This window comes from Monomorium pharaonis, chromosome 3 (assembly GCF_013373865.1).
Source record: "Monomorium pharaonis isolate MP-MQ-018 chromosome 3, ASM1337386v2, whole genome shotgun sequence".
Taxonomy (NCBI): Eukaryota; Metazoa; Arthropoda; class Insecta; order Hymenoptera; family Formicidae; genus Monomorium; species Monomorium pharaonis.
Genome location: NC_050469.1, coordinates 25,137,608 through 25,156,076, shown reverse-complemented (window position 1 = coordinate 25,156,076; position 18,469 = coordinate 25,137,608). Strand labels below are relative to the sequence as shown.

The 18,469-nt window shown below is 39.5% G+C and overlaps 1 protein-coding gene and 1 long non-coding RNA gene across 2 annotated transcripts in view; both read right to left on the bottom strand.

Annotated features, from left to right (window-relative positions):
- Nucleotides 1-9,183: 9,183 nt before the first annotated feature.
- LOC118644823 overlaps nucleotides 9,184-18,469 on the bottom strand; it is a 114,930-nt gene continuing 105,644 nt past the window's right edge. Inside the window, exon 2 of the long non-coding RNA XR_004962606.1 lies at nucleotides 9,184-14,098. This is a non-coding gene — a long non-coding RNA (uncharacterized LOC118644823). The remainder of the gene's footprint in view (nucleotides 14,099-18,469) is intronic.
- Nucleotides 14,170-18,469, bottom strand: part of LOC105829437 (toll-like receptor 6) — a 56,586-nt gene continuing 52,286 nt past the window's right edge. The window contains exons 2-3 of the mRNA XM_028189227.2: nucleotides 16,064-16,134; nucleotides 14,170-15,628 (exon numbers count right to left, since the gene is read on the bottom strand). The gene's annotated coding sequence lies outside the window, so the exon portion shown is untranslated. The remainder of the gene's footprint in view (nucleotides 15,629-16,063; nucleotides 16,135-18,469) is intronic.

Genomic DNA, 18,469 nt, shown 5'->3' with positions numbered 1-18,469 from the left:
GGAGAACTTCTGCGGCGGTCCTGACAGCCTGACAGTCGTAGAAATAGTTCCGCTCGGTTACAATATCGCGCGCGAAACTCTCGCCCCCGCGCGATGCCGCCGCGTCATGTAAATACGCGCCTTTTATTCATTTAATTAATCCCGCGGGCGCCGGCATGACGTAATGATAAAAAATACGGAGGGAGGGGTGGTGGAAACAACTGCGAATCGAGCTTACCTCTCGGACGTCCGCTAATTTCGCACGTCCGCGCGGGTTATTATTTTTTAATTCGCTTTAACCGTGCGAAACGTTCGAATCCGCTGGCCGGATAGAAAAGTGCAATCTGCGTTAAGACATTTAATGGGCTTAGCCTATTATATCCTTTTCGTAAACTTAGTCATATTTTGAATAGATCTATCTCTTTCTCTCTCTCTCTCTCTCTCTCTCTCGTTCTTTAAAATCATATACTTTTCAAATAGGTCGCTTATTACTTGAAAATTTTTCTCATTTTATACACAAGTTACAATCGCACTTGAAATATACACGATGTTTGGAAAATATATTTATACATAAATTCTGTAAATATTTTACGGTGCATATTAAAATTGCATACTGAATGTGACACGTATTACAAATGTCAAAACGAGACAACACGGTCGTGCGCAGTGTATCTGGAGGAAGTGAAAGTGCAGTGAAGTTTAGGCGCGGTTCGGTCGTGGATGCACAAAGGTTGCATTCGCGCGCGCCAGACTTGCTGAACTGGTTTTGCGATTAGCCTCGTGATTGGGGCTACTCGGCCGAGCGATATTCCTATGTAATGATCGAAGGACCGCGCGCGCTGGACCGCAGTTGCACGTGGAGGCAAGAGTTGCGGCACAGTGGAAGCGCTTGCGAAATTAGTTTGATGTTTATGTCGCTATTCCTTTTGATATGGAACTGAATTTCTCTTCAGGAACGTCATAACATTAAAGTAAAATTTCTTTTGCAATCATAATAATATGAAAAAGTTATATATATATTTGTCTTTAATACAGATTTTATCCGTGTTGAAATACGATGCTTGCATAGTCACCGGGGCAATGTTATCATTCTTTTAACAGAATATCTTTCAATTGCTTAAGAGATATTGAAGGGAAAAAATCTGCAAAACTCACAAAGATTCGATAAAACGATTGCATTGGCCAAAGATGTTAAAGATGTTAAAGTTTTAAAAAACAGAGGACAACTTTGCTAAATAGAGTGAGAAGCAAATTTTCTCTTTACACATTACTTATTACTTAATTAAAAGGTTTCTGCTAAAATAAATTCTGCTAAAAAAAAAAATAGTATCATATTCCATTGCTTATCACTCATAAATTAAAGAAATAAATTTTCCTACTGCTTGCATTATTTTGCCTATTTCTGTAAATATTTGTGAGTGTGCTGTGATACTGTTCTATAGATAATTACACTATTTAACTGATAGACGTATTTTGTTACATATTTTCTGAAACAGCATACACGCAGCAATAATAATGTGTGCACTTGACATAAATTCGCGGCTGCAACCTACAGCTCCGCGTTGCACAATGTCGGTTTACCGGACCGGTCTGTTTCGATATTAGAATAATATTTGGAAATATTTCCAGTGTATCGTTGCACGATTGCGCGCACGACTGCGGGGAGTATCGGAAAACGATTACAACATAATTCACGGCGGCGGCGATAAAATTTAATTACACTTTGTGTAATTTAACGTGCCCAAGTGTGAGCTTCCGAGGCGCGGATTTATGGTACCACTTGTGCAGATGCTGGAAATATTGAATATCAAGGTGATTTGAATGCTAATGCATCTCTCGTAATCGTGTACGTTATCATTGCTCATAATGCCCGACTTCTAATGGCTTCGATAACTTCAGGTACCTCGATATCGAAGAATAATAATTTCAGTCGTCATGGGCGGTTGAACTTTGTTAAGGTTCGTAATATACGTAAAACGTATCTCCACCGTAATTTGGATCACCGTTTACGCGCGACTAATCTCGAACGTTCTTCGCTCGTATTAACGCAGCTTTAATCTACTTTTATATTAACGGCCGCAGTTTAGATAACGCTCTTTCCGCGAATATGCGATTCTCGAGAAGGATAAACTGGAGAAAGAATGTTTCGCGAAAAGGGGAACATCGCGCGGGACAAATGTATGTAACTGGAGCGCAATTCTAATTCACCCTCGTATCGTATTTTTACGTCACCTTACCTATTTCGGCCACAGGCATTGTTGTCTCGAAGTTTGTGGAAAGCACGGAAGCAACGAGACTTGACCCGGAATGCATGTACCTTTGGCGACAGGAACCTCGTTTAGAGGATAAAGGGTATCGGGGGAACATGCATGGGGGGTTCATAACGAGCAACAAAGGCTTTACCGCAACTATCAGGAGATACGGTCAACGCACACACATCGCGGTGTGTGTGTGTGTGTGTGTGTGTGTGTACCGAGCAGCAATTATCAACCGAGTTAATTTTTCACATGACGTTATTCAAGAACAGATCGGAGTATCCCTTCTCCGCGCAGTTAGAGTAATTAACAGGATTCTCAATATTAAATATTTAAAGGCTGTAACAAAGGGCGGAAAGGTGCCTCCGAGGAAAGATCAATCTGTTAATTAAGACCCGCTCGTTCCGTGTTCTATTCGGTGTTCGACCTACTTGCTTGTCGGGCGGACGAAAATTACGAATTTAAGCCGGGCTATCATTGTGCGAACAATGAAAATTTAAAGATCGGAAGACGCCGCAGTTAATCGAAGCTTAAGGCACGTAAACAGGCAATAAACTTTTGTCGATTCTCGAAACGCCCCCGAGATGTTCTCATAATGCGCGTAACATATCCGTGAGGCAAACATCACTGATAGCGTTGCATTGCTTTGGAACGTCTTGAGCGTTACGGAGATACACGTAGAATATGCACATAACAATTCAAATGCCTTATGCAGAGCGGAGCAGCGTCTGCGGCAGCAGCTTTAAAGACCGCGTTATAGAACGTCGTGAGAGCAACGTTACCACGATAGTATATCAAGTATACTCCGTCCACGGTATACTGACGAACATTTGGCATTCGTATTATTCTTCCTCCCCTCGGTGTACATTCGCCGGTACCTTGTTCTTCGTGAATACATAAGACGCAGGAGGTCGACATTTTGTAGATGAAACATGAATATTTCAGACTCGGGAATACGGAGCGTTGCAAACAAATTTTTCGACTGACAAATACGGAATAAATTTTTTTTTTCAGGGAGACTTAGAACAAAGCTCTGCCCTTATACGCATATTTTGTAATATTATTTGAATATTTAGGCTGTTACATCTTAAAAGAAAATGTTAAGCAAAGCTTCGCTTAAATTTGATTAAGTTTTGAAAAAATTTCCCGATTTTAATTTTCCTTCAGAATCTTCACTGTTTATATATTCAAGCGTATAAATACGAGTGCGACAAAAAGCCATTAATATATTACATGTCGTTATTATCACTGGTGATTAATCTACTAATATTGTTTCATTAAAATACATATAAAATGTAATCAACTGCATTATTAAATTCGTCATGTCAAATTATACCCAATTTGAATTACACTATTTTTAATCATTCCTATATAAGCGTCCTTGTGTTCCTGCTCAATATGTCGTCAATTTAATTAAAACAATAAAGTTAAACAATTCAATTTAAAAAAAAAATGTTAAATTTGATTAAAATTTAATTTATCAATTTATTAAGTGCTGCATATGTTAATATGCTTTTTACTTTAAAGCTAAATTCAATTATAGAAATGAGTTGATTAGATGAGGTTCTTTTTAACATGTTTCGTATTGAAATACAAAATTTCGACGCAAAAAAATAACAAAATGTTAACTCGAGAAGTTCGTATAAATATAATTCTTTAACATTTAACATTAGTATAGATCTAACAAGTCGCATACTCAATAAAAGTACATTAAACATGACAAGTATAAATGTAAAAAAAGACCGCTCGAGCAATGATAAATCGATCTATGATATTGAACCTCTTTCCGGTTCTGAAAATTAATAGCTTAAAGGTGCGATTCGCTTACAGCCTGTAGCGATTCCAGCAAATCAAACTAAAGATGCTATAAACTTTCGGCAAGAATGTCGTTGTCGTCCCATACGAAATAGTCAGAAATGCAAGATAGCTCGACTACCAAGATCGAGAGAGGACAGAGAGAGAGAGAGAGAGAGAGAGAGAGAGAGAGAGAGAGAGAGAGAGAGAGAGAGCTGACTGTATACTTTGAAACTGATGTACAACTGTATATAAGAGACATGCACGGTCGCGGCGATACCAGGCATTTTTCTTCCTCGACGAACCGGCAAAATTTTGATATTCCGGTCTCGCGCTCTTCAATCTTGCGCATATTCTTACGGATATCACATATTTTATTCCGTGGCGTTTGTGGTTTTTCCTCGCATTAAATGGAGCATACTAAGAATATCTTCTCTCTGTGAATCATGCGAAAGAATTTGACCATCGTCACAAAGTCGCCGGGCGTTCGCATATTATACACTCACTGTCTTATTCAAAAGGATCATTCAAATGTATATAACGAGAAAGGTTTCTGTATGTATGTACGCATTCAGATCTGCTGAATGATAACGAGGCTCTTCGTGAAAAGTAGAACCAATCGTTTTTTTAAATATACATTCAACGTTTCTCTTTTTACCAACAGCGATGTTCTCGCAATAACAGAATCGTAAGCAAAATTACGAAGAGATCCAGAAGGAGTCTCTCCCACAAGATTTTCCAGAATCGATTCCATTATCGCATGTAAAGCAGATATTTGAATAATGTACACGATTCCCAGGAACATGTGTACGCATATACAAGGAATCAAGATGTTGTTTCAAATTCTCGAAAAATTGCTGATCCAAAAAAAAGACTGTCTCAAATCAGTTACTGGACACATTTTGGTCAAATGGTGTAAATTGTGTAAAAAAAGTGTAAAGATCGCAGTTATCATTCTTTGAAATTCAAGTAATATCACGTTGAAAATATGAATACACATTGGCTACTTAATCAATCATGCAACCAGCGCCAAGCGCAGGTTATACCTCTTATTACGAATGTATGGAGAAAAAAGGGAGAAAAAAGGGAGAAAGGAACGAGTCTCTTCTCGAGTGCCGGAACAGATTTCAGAGATCCTGTACTTCTTCATGCAGAAGCTTTTCTTACTATGAAGACTACTAAAGTAAACTAGGTCAAAAAATAAAGCAAGGTGGCTGTAGCGCATTTCTGTAGGAAGGACTACATAATCTTGAGAAGCTTTCGCTTGAAAAATATATGCAAATGCCTAGGAATCAAATTATATTGTTTGTCTTTGTACGTTTATAAAACTCAGAAGGAAAGGAATTCTTATACATTGCAATATAAATTATAACCTATCACTAACATAAATATTATATATTATTAGTTTTATAAATTACGCTATTTATTTATATCAATAAATTAATTTCAACATTATATATACACATATATATATATATATATGTTTCCTGTAACACTCGATCATTTAGAAATCAACATTTTTAAAAAAATAAAATTACTTTTATTAACATAATAACGTAGTATATAAAAAATTCAATCAGGATTTAAATGTAATTTTTTAAAATTTAAGTTATGAATTTTTTTAAATAACTGTATTATCGCGTTAATAAAAGAAACCCCATTAAAAATATAGATAACTTTAAAATCTTTTAAAAGTAGCATAAGGAAACATGCTATCTATCATAATAATAGCCACTTCAATAAACTTTTTCTTCCAATATTTTTTCGTATCATTAAAAACAACAAAGTTAATTTTATATATATGTAATCAAGTTAGAAAACATCACGTATCATATATATTATAATATGCTCGCCCACACGTACAATTATTGCGAAAAATGGCATAACATCGCGTAAAGTATGCATAGCCATATTTATAACCCCGGCTAAATATAATGCTTATTTTTTTCAACGAGAAGGTATCTCCGTCACGAGTACTGTGCTGTATTTCGTTATCATCAAGAACATCTCACTGTGTGAATGAAGAGGGAGAAACCTCCCTCGGTATTCTGAAAGATGTAATTAACGTATCGAACGTATCGGAGCCTCTCCACGTACCTTTGACAACAAACGTATTGTTCGAAGGACGATTATACATATAATATAATCGTCAAACATATCGTTGATAGTACATATTCCATTACGCGGACCAGTGAATCGCGGAATTCCACGGCGATATTGACGAAGAGAGTTTTCAAAATGCGCGTTGTATTCCGGCGAAGCTAACATTGAAGATAAGGCGAGATTGCTATTTGTAACGATATACGAAAAGTATGCAAACAACATTCGAGATTTGTACGCGTAGCAAAGAGCTGTGTAACAGCGCGTTACTTTGACATAGAGACAGAGAGAGGGTCCTTCCTCTTTCTCCCCCTCCCACGTACCGACGAACTGACGAATTTCAGTATTTCCTGTCAAATAATGGCACGTCTGGTCGATCATCGTTGCGGGTGCATCAGCATGCACACGTAGATAGGAAATTGTGGTTGCATCGAATCGCGGTATACATGGCAAATCGAAGAATCGCTCAGTATAATATACCCGGTAGTCTGAGCCAGAGCAATCGGATATCACGTTGATATTGTATAATGATATCGCATAAAATAAAACGTTTAATAATACCATAAAAAAGATATTCCGACGCGTCCTACATCGCAGCACTTATGTAGCATTTTAAATACCGCGCATCTCTACCTCTGATAGTAAATTCTTCCGGAATTACTGTCGTCGAGGGGAAAAGGAAGCGTATAAATAATATTTAGCGCCGGATGTTGCACAAAGGACGCTAGTAACAAGTCCGATGGAGCACACTTTGACGACATACATCGTCGTCGAGGAGAGATCATTTTCTCGGATCCGACGAGCGGCGCACAAAGAGCGGCCTGGCATTATGTGGCGCCACGTAGAAAATATTAAAGATAATACAGAATTGTGCGCGTCGAGAGAGAGAGAGAGAGAGAGAGAGAGAGAGAGAGAGAGAGAGAGAGAGAGAGAGAGAGAGAGAGAGAGAGAGAGAGAGAGAGAGAGAGAGAGAGAGAGAAAGAGAGGACGGCTTATAAGCGTCTTCTCTATGTATGCGAAAAGGCAGTTCGACGGCCGCATCTCGAGTGCGGTGCCGCTAACACGAAGAGAGCCGCTCGTAACGCGGCAACAGTTGCAACTCGGCAATTCGCAGTATGCATTCTTCTTCCGCCAAAGGCGGCGCGCGTACTTCCGGTACTTCCGTGCCGCCGTTGCCGCCGTCTAGAATGTTCCAGCAGTCACTTATCGCGGATACTTATGGTTGGTACTTAATGTACCGCCGTTCCGCAAAATCACGGCATTCCCGCAGATAACGTTGCGATAGACGCCACGATGTTGTGCGAGGAAGTACGGTAGATGTTGATAAAAAAATTCGCGGCGAGCGTTGATTGAAGAAAAAAAATTCTGATAAAATAAATGAAATTTGTATAATACCACGATGCCCAGAATCGTGGGAATGTCTCGTGGCAAGACATCAAGTATTCTAACATCTATCTATTCGATAGAATCGGTGAATTGTATTTAAATGTACGTCACGTTTCTTAGTGCAGGCGCAGTCCGACGATAAAATTGCTCGGCGTAAAAATTTTGAATTACGCGGACGGGATTTACGTAAACCGTTAAAAAAATAGTTTGCTCGTGTGCGTTTTAAGTAAAACAGTTAACGCAAATGTTTTACAAAGCTATAGCGAAGTGTTCCACTTTATGACTTGCGGCTATTCCAAACTCGCTAAATAATAGCGCAATACCGCGTGTAAAAAGTTAACAATAGCCGTCGAATGTCGGGAAATTGTTAAACGGCGCACGTTGCTTTCGCGTGCATTGGCTTTGCTGCAATTTAAACTGTGATTCAATTGTAACTTTTTAACTGTTCGCTATTGATAACGGCATCACATATTGCGAAATAAAATATAATTTGATGAGCTTGTCTTTGTGCGTTAGCGATTGTCTCGCACAATCATATATCAACGTTACGAATGCTTGAATCCAATTGAAAAAGCTAACTTGAATCGAATTGAGAAAATCATGTAAATTGCGATCCAATTTGCATTTTGCGTTCTGAACGTGCCTCAAAAAGACAAGGATAGTTATGATTGAAATAACCGTCAGCTATCACAGATACTGTAAATAAAAATGTAATTTAAATAATAAAAATAAAGATAATCTAAGAGTTATAAATATAAGTTAATTTTTGCAATCTAATAATTCTGTGATATAATAATTATACATAATTATATATATATCTAATTACTTGTATAAAACATACATGTATATTTCAAAAGTATATTACTTTCAATGTTAATTATTTCAATTATACTCGAATTTAACGATAGTAAAGAATACACAAGTCCACCTTGCTTATTAAAAAGTGCCACAAATTATTCTGTCAAAAACAAGTAGGAAAATAAAAACGCTTCATAGAATAATACCGAATTACGAGCATCGAGTCTTCTCATCTTTATGCCGTGAACAGGAGAAAGATCGAGTTGCATGCGCAGCGAATTGTACTCGCGGGAATGATGTTAATGCAGAGAACCTAAGGAAGTGGTACTCGCGCGCGAGTGTTGATGGAAGCATTTTTCTCCCCCGACACACAAAGTGACAAACTTTCGGTACTTCGGTCCCACGTGCGCTCCTTAGCATTCCTTTGCACTCTTCAAGAAAGCCGCGCCGCGCCTCTGCCTTTCTTTCTTGCCCCTCCCCCATTTTTTTCCTTTTAAACGCGGCACTGTTGCTTGCTTTTATGCGGCAGTTGTCGGCCAACGGTTGCCGGTAACTCGCACGCTCACGGCTACAACTGCGAGCGCAACAACTACCCCGAGAGTAGGGTCGACGAGCTCAATTATTTTCGACATTCCTCACGCCTTGAACTGCGAAACACACGCGAGTTGCCGCGTTACGTGTTGCGCGATCCGTATGCTCGTACAAGTGGTCGGTGAAATGAGAAAAAAAAAATAGGGAAGAAAATGAGAAATTTCGGTCGAGAACTCTCGACAAGTTCTTTATTAGGGAGACGTCACAATCGTGTCTATTAGGCGAGAGTTACCAAATGTGTTACCACTCAAGTTATTTTCTATTATATTTGATATTTTAATTTGGACATGAGCGAACGTTGGAAATTATAGTTTGATGTTTCAGCATTTTTTGCTACAATTTAATCTTTCAGCAATAAAAATTTATTTATTATAAGTCTTTTAGTAAAATGTTGCAAGAAGTATGATTTAAGTAACTGATCACTTAAATTGTACCTGTGAATCTCCCAAATTGTCCTTTCAAAGTATCAAAATTATAAATAATTAAATTTAGGATAATATTAACTAATATTTATTTTATTACTAATTTATCGAAAAAAAATAAAATATTTAATAATTATTAAATACAATTATAGATAAATGGATAGATAGAACCAACAAAATAAAACCAACTTGAATTTACTTTTACAATTGATATTATATTATTCGTTTTTATTATTAGTTTTGTCATTTATCAATTATCACATACACACAATAAAAATTGTGATATCGTATAAGTTAAGAAAAACTGAATAAATTTTATAGAAATTTTAATTTAATCTTTATAATAATTGCAAATATATGTGTATAAAATACATTGTATATAAAATGTTCTAAATAATAAGTCTTTTGGAAAAGATTTTACTTATATAAAAATTTAATATAAAATTGCATGATTACATTACTTTCATTTACATAAGTTAATCAAAAATTAGTATTGGTTTTACCTGATTTTTTTTAGTATTGTCAACATGCATAAAACAAAATGTAATCTGTTTTTGATTTATGTATATAAAACTTTTGTTTATATATATTGCTATTATATACATTTCTCATTTATTTCATTCTTCTTATTAGTATATGTCTACATGAAGTGAAAATATAAAATATTAATAAGGAACAATTTTTAGGTGACTGGTATACATTCAGCAACTTTGTCTTTTACAATTTTCCACATTTATTTCACGTCTCTTTCTTTTATTAAAAATGAAATCTTGTACTTCATACATTCTGTGTGCGGGAATATCGTTTTTGACAAGAGAACAATTATTCTCATTACTTTCTTTCGCTCCAATCACTTCGCTTTACTCACGTTAAGCCGTACAGCCGGCTCCTACATTATGCGGCGCGCACGACGTCTAAGCAGATTTCAAAGGAGACCCGCGCTGCGCAACGTATGCTGCACGCGGACCTTTCAGCAGCGTGTACATCGAACGTGTACCATCTTGGATCCGGCTCGTGGATTTACCTGAAAACCTATCTCCTGTGCCTCGCGCCTACGTAATATCTACGTCACGGTAACTCGAGCGGGGGTAACGACGACTACGGGTACATTAATCCCGCTAAATAATTCAATCCTCCCTCGTTCCCTGTCTACCGATGAAGCGTGAGTTTGCGCTAGTGATTGTCGTAAATAATTATTTGCCATTTACGTAGATCTGAGTTCTTTTGTCATGTCCCCAATTACAAATTAATTGTAGGGGGCTTTACCATCTCGTTATTTTAATAAATTTACCGTTCATGGAAAATAAAATAAACCAACTCTAACCAAGGTTGTAGGGACATTTAATTGCGATCCCCGGATTGTGTAAATTCGCTAGGAAACGTGTTACTTATTACAAGTTATTGCGAAGAGGGACATGTTGTCCTTTTTTTTCAACAGCTAACGTTTGTTTTATTAAATACAAAATTGAATTTCGTGTCGTTTGCCAAAGACAAGCTCACCCTTTCATTACGTGATGTAAAAAGAAAACAAGTCAGAATTAGAGAGCTGCAATCGCGACTGTACAAGTGCTGGCACACGACAGGATTAATTAATTAATTAATTTGCGAGAATGCGAGGACAGGGAAGATAAAGTGCGGCGCTTTAGTGCTCGCACGCACTTCTCACGCATCCGCGCTGTGCATGTGCGCTGCCGTCTCCGTTTGCTGTAGATCATGTCACAAGCGGAATAGAGAAGTGGCCGACGACGACGACGACGAGGAGCTTCGTTACTTTCTGTCAGGCTGCATTCATTACGTCGCAATTTACGCTATTATTGCACCGTGCTCGGGCAACGAGAGGTGGAGGGAAGGAGAGGGAGAGGGAGAGAGAGAGAGAGAGAGAGAGGCCTGCGCGCCTCTTCTCGCCGACTCCTCATGCAGGCGCGGAACTTCAGCAATTAATCTCAACCGTTCTTTATGCCGCATAATGATTGCCCGCGTCTTAATTAGTCTTTCGCGCAACTTTTAGCAGCCGTAAAGTCGCCTGGCGTTCTTGTTGCGTCAGCGGTTAATAACAACCAGAGATCGACGTGAGATCGAGATGAGATATGGCGATCAATCGGATTGAGCTATCCGCGCGGACGTAATGATAATGAAAGCTCGTTCATCATGCATCTGCGAAAATACTGCGAACGAGGCGATGGGCAGATACGTACGTGGCAGATGGAACAAATAGGAAAGACGCCGGCGCAGGCGATTGGATATCGAGAGCCTCGATCTTCCAATTGAGAAAAGTATCTCCGACGCGCGGAGGGGAATAGCGAGAGGGAAGCGAGGAGAGGGAAAGCGATAGTCGACATTATCATTAAATGAGCATCAACGTCAGGCGGGCGCGAGAGAGACGACGAGATGGCCCCAGCGGTATTCGCCATATCTGCCTGGTATCTCGAGCGACGGCCGCGACGTCGAGGAAATGGAAAATACTTTCGGCGCCGACGAGTTTCGCGCGTGCCGCGAAATAAATCAGTATTCACGTGCTTCGCCGGAAATAAGAAAAAATGGTCGCCTCATTATCTGACTCTACCATTTTCAGAGTCTGACCGGACGGCGACTCGGCGAGAGTCTTCTCTCACGTTGGGGGCTTGACGCCGAGAAGCGCGGAGAGAGGCGGGGAACGAAAGGAAAGCAGCCTTCTCTCAAAAGGAAGATATATAGACCGCCTTGACGCACGTATAACGTGGTCACCCAGGGGACAAATAACCACATAAGTTTCGCCGCGATTCCACGGTTTTATGTGATGTTAATATAGTTTCTATCGCGCACGCGTCCGCGCGCCCCGCCTTACGGTCCCACGAGAAGTGAAAGCGCGCGTGGTGTGGACTTACCGTTTTCGGAAGCCCACACGGCCAGCGGCGCGGAGGGATGAAAATATATTGCAATTAGCAAAAATTGGGCGTCACATGCGCGTTACATCGAGCGCTAATGGATCGAGCGAATAACAAGATTGGCGTGGACGTTACGCATCTGAAAAACTCCGGGAAAGCCCGATAGAATCCATTAGACAGGTATAAATAAACCTGCAATTTTTACGCAGGTGCGCACTTTCGAATAAAAAAAAGTCGCTTTTGTTCGTGTCTGCTTCCTGTTTCAGGACGTATCTGTTCCATCTTCGAAAATATGTGCGCCGATTCATCAATGATATACGTATAAATTGAAGTTAAATATTTACACTATTTACAATACGATCAGTTTCTGCTCTTCTGTCGTCTCCATTTTTTATTTCTCAAGTACTCGAGAGTTATTGAATTACTTCTCTCAAATGTGTGTGATATCTAATATTAATATTTAATATAAATTGCTAGCGATAGAAACCTCGAAGATTTTAAGAAAAAAAATCGTGATTCCAAAATCGCGAAATCTTAGTCGAGCCCGAAGGTAAGACATGTAAAGAATTTTCATAACGTAAAACAATCGGAATGGGATCGCTTAATGACATTATGGGAATAATTTCGAAGGAGTCCCACACGGAGTCTCGAAGTATTTCAAACGAGACGGCATGTACGTACCGCTTGAGAGGCGCCCGAGGTGTCGATATGGACGAATCGCTGGTTGATCCGCCGGAAGGGGTCATGCCCGAGAACGTTTGACTTTATTGGAGGAAATATGAGCGGGCTCCGGCAGTGCTCTGGGCGGTATTCCCGGTACGCCGGGAATCGGATGTGCGCGAGGAGGAAAGGGGAAGAGGGGACCTGCAGCACTTCCAGCCCGAGGGGGATGTACCCGGGGCTTGGGAAGGATTCATTCATATCGCGAAGCCGAGTCTCATTGTCGGAGCGGAGCAGCGGACAAAGCGAAAGCAGGGGACTGAAGTGCTGTCAGGACCAGTGCACTCCATTGCACGACACAAATGGCAACCAAAAGTGGGGCGGGAGAGAGAAAGAGAAAGAGAGAGAGAGAGAGAGGAGGAGGATCGAGATCCGAAAGGTGAGCCCGCACGAAGGAGCGATCTGTCGCCATTGTATCGCGATCGATCTTGCATTGCATTCATTCGCGGGATATCGCGAAAGCGATTCGCATGGCTCGTTTTATAAGTCGACAATAGGAATTGTTCTCTTTAATGTAAGCCCACCTTCATCATGGCAATAAAAGTCTTTTTTTTCTCGTATTATACTTGTTTCAGTTCTAGTCTTATTTATCGTCAGTTATTTATATTTGTAGCTAAAATTACGCACGCGCACAACGTTTAATTTTAATTTTTAAAACTCCATTATTATTTAAAAGGAGATTTTTAATTTATTGAAAAATTGCGCAAGTTCATTTCAAAAATATTTTGCGACAACTTCCAGCCACTATGCAGAACTAAGTTTCAATTAAAAGGTTTAATTGGTCTCCATTTCGCGCTGATCTTTAAAAGCGATTTGTCAAAAAAGATACCTACTTGGCACCGGTCGAAGCTGTCGATAGCATGGAGTTCAAAGATATTAAGTTTCTTCTTAGGATATTATTACGCTGCCAGCCGTGTACTCTCCTCGGCTCCACGGTTTCTCGGGTCCGAATAATTACAAAAATACGAAACTGCTTTTCCAGGTATGTGAGTAGCTTTCCGTCAGGTCGCGTAATAAAACTGCGCGCAAAGAATTCTTCTTTATGATGTGTTGTAGAAAGTGCACAAAAGTGCGCTGCGAGGAATATTTCAAGCCAGAAAGCGTTACGGAGAAGTATTTTACGTATCTCTTAATGTAAAATTCGTTAATGTGTTTTTAATGTCTTCCGACGATCCAATAATATCGAAATCTGAAAAATAAAACAATATACATATGTGTATGTATGTATATATATATGTGTGTATATAAAATAAACAAGTTCTTTGTGTTTAACTTTATTATAAAGCAGACATCGCTGTGTATGGAAGAAATAACGTTGACGTTTCAATACCGGGAATTCGTGGCGAACACAAAGTTACGGAAGGAACAAATAAATATCCCTCCCGGGCGAAGCGTTCGTTTCTGGGTAAGTTAAGGACGCCATCGTTGTCACTTTAACCTTTTCCTTTTATTGCGAAACGCAAGTAATCACCGTTAATTGCTGCCGCCCCGACAGGCGGCAACATTTACAAAGGGGGGCGGTTAGGGGAGAGCGGGGGACATTAGCTTTTAATACAATTATGATACATCGATACAACAGAAAACTAAATATTTACACACAGTATCTCGATCTCGTTCGACGAGCTCTACAATTCTCGGCGTCGCAAAGACATGGCTTAAAACGATGAATTAATTCGTCGATCCGCGCGGCTACTAACGCGCCACGGCGGACCGCTTGCAATGTAGTATAGCAGCAGGCGGGAATTGATACCGCAGTAATTTGTACTAATTAACCCATCCGCGAATTTATGCCTCTCGTACTGAGTTATTATTATTACAATGCGCACATATTACTCGACGTCACGCTACGCGGAGTATCCCTATTAATCATCGACGCGCGCCGTAGCGTCGGAGCGCGCGGCAACGACGGCGGCAAATGTATAATACGGCGGATGTAATAATATTTAATGCTTTTGGCGCCGACTTCGCCGGACTTTTGCCGACTTGTCGTTTGCCCTTCGCGGGACGAAGCGGCGGCGGCGGAGGGCCCGGCCGTTCAAACAAACGAATCGACCGTTCGCCGAGTGTTAATGATATTAATACTCCCGCGCAACTTTGTACAAATGGATACATTATACACACAACGGCTGGTAGAATTTTAGATTAAGCGTCGCAATATGCTGGTCGATCCGTCCGCCCCGCCGCTTGGCGGAACAATGAGAGACGCGGACGACGGCGAAGCGAATCGCGCGAGTGTGCCAGGATAAGAGAAAGAAGTACGCTTACCTTTTGTGATTAAAATATATATAAATAACTTTATTGTTTATGTATTTATATATATATATATATTTATAATAAAATGCCCTATCTATTTTACAAATATACAAAACTCTTGCTATGTACACATCGATCTCCGCTTTCGACTAAACAAGTGAATTACCGAAGAACTTTAATAAATCGATTATCGTCGATTAAACTATCATCGAGTAGAAAGAGGAAAAAACGTTACTTCGTTGCAAGTTACGAGTTACAGGTAGTATGCTCCAATTTTCTTTTTTTTTTTTTTTAATCTTTCGCGCTAATTACATTTGCTCACTACGAAGCTATCACGATTCTCAAAAATACGAATAACCGCTTATTTATTCGGGAACACCGTGTTACGGATTACATTGCAATAGTAAGAAATGCTTCTGATAATAAGTAGAGAGAAAAGTCGCGGCACACGCACAGTCAGGAGTTCCTGTAACAGAAAAACAGAAGATGCGAATTACGCGAAACGGCTTCCATTAATTGCTCTCGCTATATAGACAGAAGATGCGCGTCGAATGAATAATAATAGTAATCGAAATTGTTTTGCGCCGCGGGCGCAATATGTGACGCAATTATTGATCACGCAGAAAGAATTATTTATTAACAATAATATATTGCGTTAATAAATCCATGATAATAATAGAGCGGTTTATTATTGTAATAAATTTCAATAAGCGAGCGATCAATCATTATCTGTAATCGCTGGGAAATGTGTACTATGTGTTACTACATTTGCACAGATAGAGAGTACGATTACAGTACCAAAGCTGATTATTACTGCGATCACCTGTATTTCCAGAAATATTAAATAATTCCGCAATTTTCTGATATTTATATTTTAATTACCCATTAAATAGCGGCTTACCTTCCTCACTGCAATTTCCGATCACTTCTAGCGTAACGCGATTCAATAATACTTTTGGGAACAGTTCACATCTGAAACAAAGAAGATTACGTTGAATTAGTCAATGTCCATTGCAATTATCGCGTGAAAATAAACGTAATATTCATAAGTTAAATGTAAAGAGATCGGTAGTCTGTTTCTTAATGAAAAAATGAGGGATGTACGATTAGATGAAGTAAAAGTCTAGTGCGTGATGAAAATAAGCGGAGAATTAGCGAATTGGCGTCACTGCATATTGCGAGAAATGTTCTATTCTTGGGAGACTCTTTTGAATACGGGATTAAACTTTTTTTCCGCTGCTACCGAGTAGTTTTAACAAGTTATATTTTTTAATTTTTCCCCACGACGCGACAGCGCGAGCGACGCTCTGAAAGTTTCTCCGTGGTTTTAGAAATGCATTTAAACTTCCGCTTGGTTGTGCTCCGTGTCAAAATGCATTTCCTTTTTGCGCCGCCGACACGTCGCGTCGCATCAGGGAGATTCTTTCGCGCGACGCGGAGTGGTGCGGCGAGTACGCACGAAAAACCGATGCCACACATTTGTGCAGTGTCACGGCCGCGGCAGCAGCGCTAGACATCGTGGCGGAAATGTCCGCCGTTTTGAAATTCTGCTGGCTCGAACTGTGTTACGCTTCGGTGAACGTGTCGAGCGGAACAGCGCGGCGTGACGTGTAGTTGTGTTTAGGTGGACGAAATCTCGATTTTCCAAAAAGTCGGGAGACGCCTTTACAAATGCACTTCTATCATGAACAGAGATCATCGTCGAAGTCAAATTGTCAGAGTTATGCGTTGGTTGTTTCGTAAACTGTTAGTTTTCATCCAATCTCAATTTCAATATATAATAATAATTTAAAAATAATTATAATTTTAGGAAAAGACGTAACTAAGAAAGAAATTCAAATCATTAAATACCAATTGCAGTTTTATTAAAAAGAGACTTTTTTATCGTAGTATATACAATGTTGGATAAAAGTATTGGCAAAACGCACAATTGTTATTACAAAATAGTAAGTGCTTTCAAAAAAAATAGCAGCAAAGTATTTTTTTTTTGCAAATTTTGTTCATTTTATACTTTCATTAAAGTTCCATTTTTCCAGCTATCATTATTATTTTTTGCAACTCAGATAAATTGATCTAAATGATAAAAAGTATGAACGAGACTTTCAATACTTCCTTTTGTTGTAACAAAAGATGATAGATTGCGTTATCAATATGAATACACATTTATCAATATGCCAATAATTTTGTTCACAAATAAAATGTTTTCAGAAGACGTTTTCAATTCTTTCTTGTAATTGCATTCATTTATGTTAATTTCTGTAACATGTAATTATCCATAAAAATAAAAAATTAAGTGTTTTACAAAAATTAGTATTGTATCGCTATTTTCTTTAGAAATACTGTGCCAATATTTTTATCTAATACTGTAGTAATTTATGACTTTCCAGTATATAAAATCATTGCGTAAAAAATTGTTATGCTTTTAAATTTCATTTACTAAATACGGTGCAGGAATAATATAAATATTTAATAATAGAAAAATGCAAAGAATCTCGATACAAAACTTGTATTCTTTTAGCTTAAACAATTATATATTATCTTTTAATAATTGTTCAATTTTATCTCTGTTGAGAACGTGTAATATATATCGCAAGACTGCAAACGTAACATTAAAAAAGACATTATAGATTCGCAGATAAAGTCATCTCGCTTAATTAGATCTTAAGACGGTGAAGATCAGCCTGACGTTTCGTATATATATATATTTATATCACGTCTGGGTAATACCGCGCGACAGGAAAGAGGAAGGGTTGTAACAGAGACGGTACTCTGTTTCTGCTTGCCGACGTGGCCGGGGAAGATCGAATGAAATAAGAGAAATTTGCTTACATCCGCGCTCGAGTTTAATTAAACGTTCAAAGAAGCAACAAATAGTCGGTCGCGCTGTCTTCTCTCTCGTCTAGCGGCGGGCTCCGTCCTCTATCGCGCGCGCGATCGCCCCGGCGCGGGCGGCGCGGATCGATGAAATTCCGTCAGGAGAATTCTGAAAGCTTTGCGGCGCGGCGCCGCGCTGCGCCGAGCGGTGCAAATGTAATTACAACGCCGTGCCCGCGGGGGCAGCGAAGAGAGCGCGCGGGCGCTGCACAGGAAGCGGTGCGTAAACAGCGAAGTTATTGATTGCGAAAAATCACTCTTGACCGAGTGCAGAGCTCGGTATAACAGTAACAACGGGCAGCGGCAGGACACACACACACACAGCCGGAATACCAAGGCCCGCGCGATTGGATTCCCCGCGCGCTGTCGGCGGTTCCGAGTGACTGGACGAGCGCGACGACGACGCGTCGATCGCTCTCGTCGATCGTTAAAT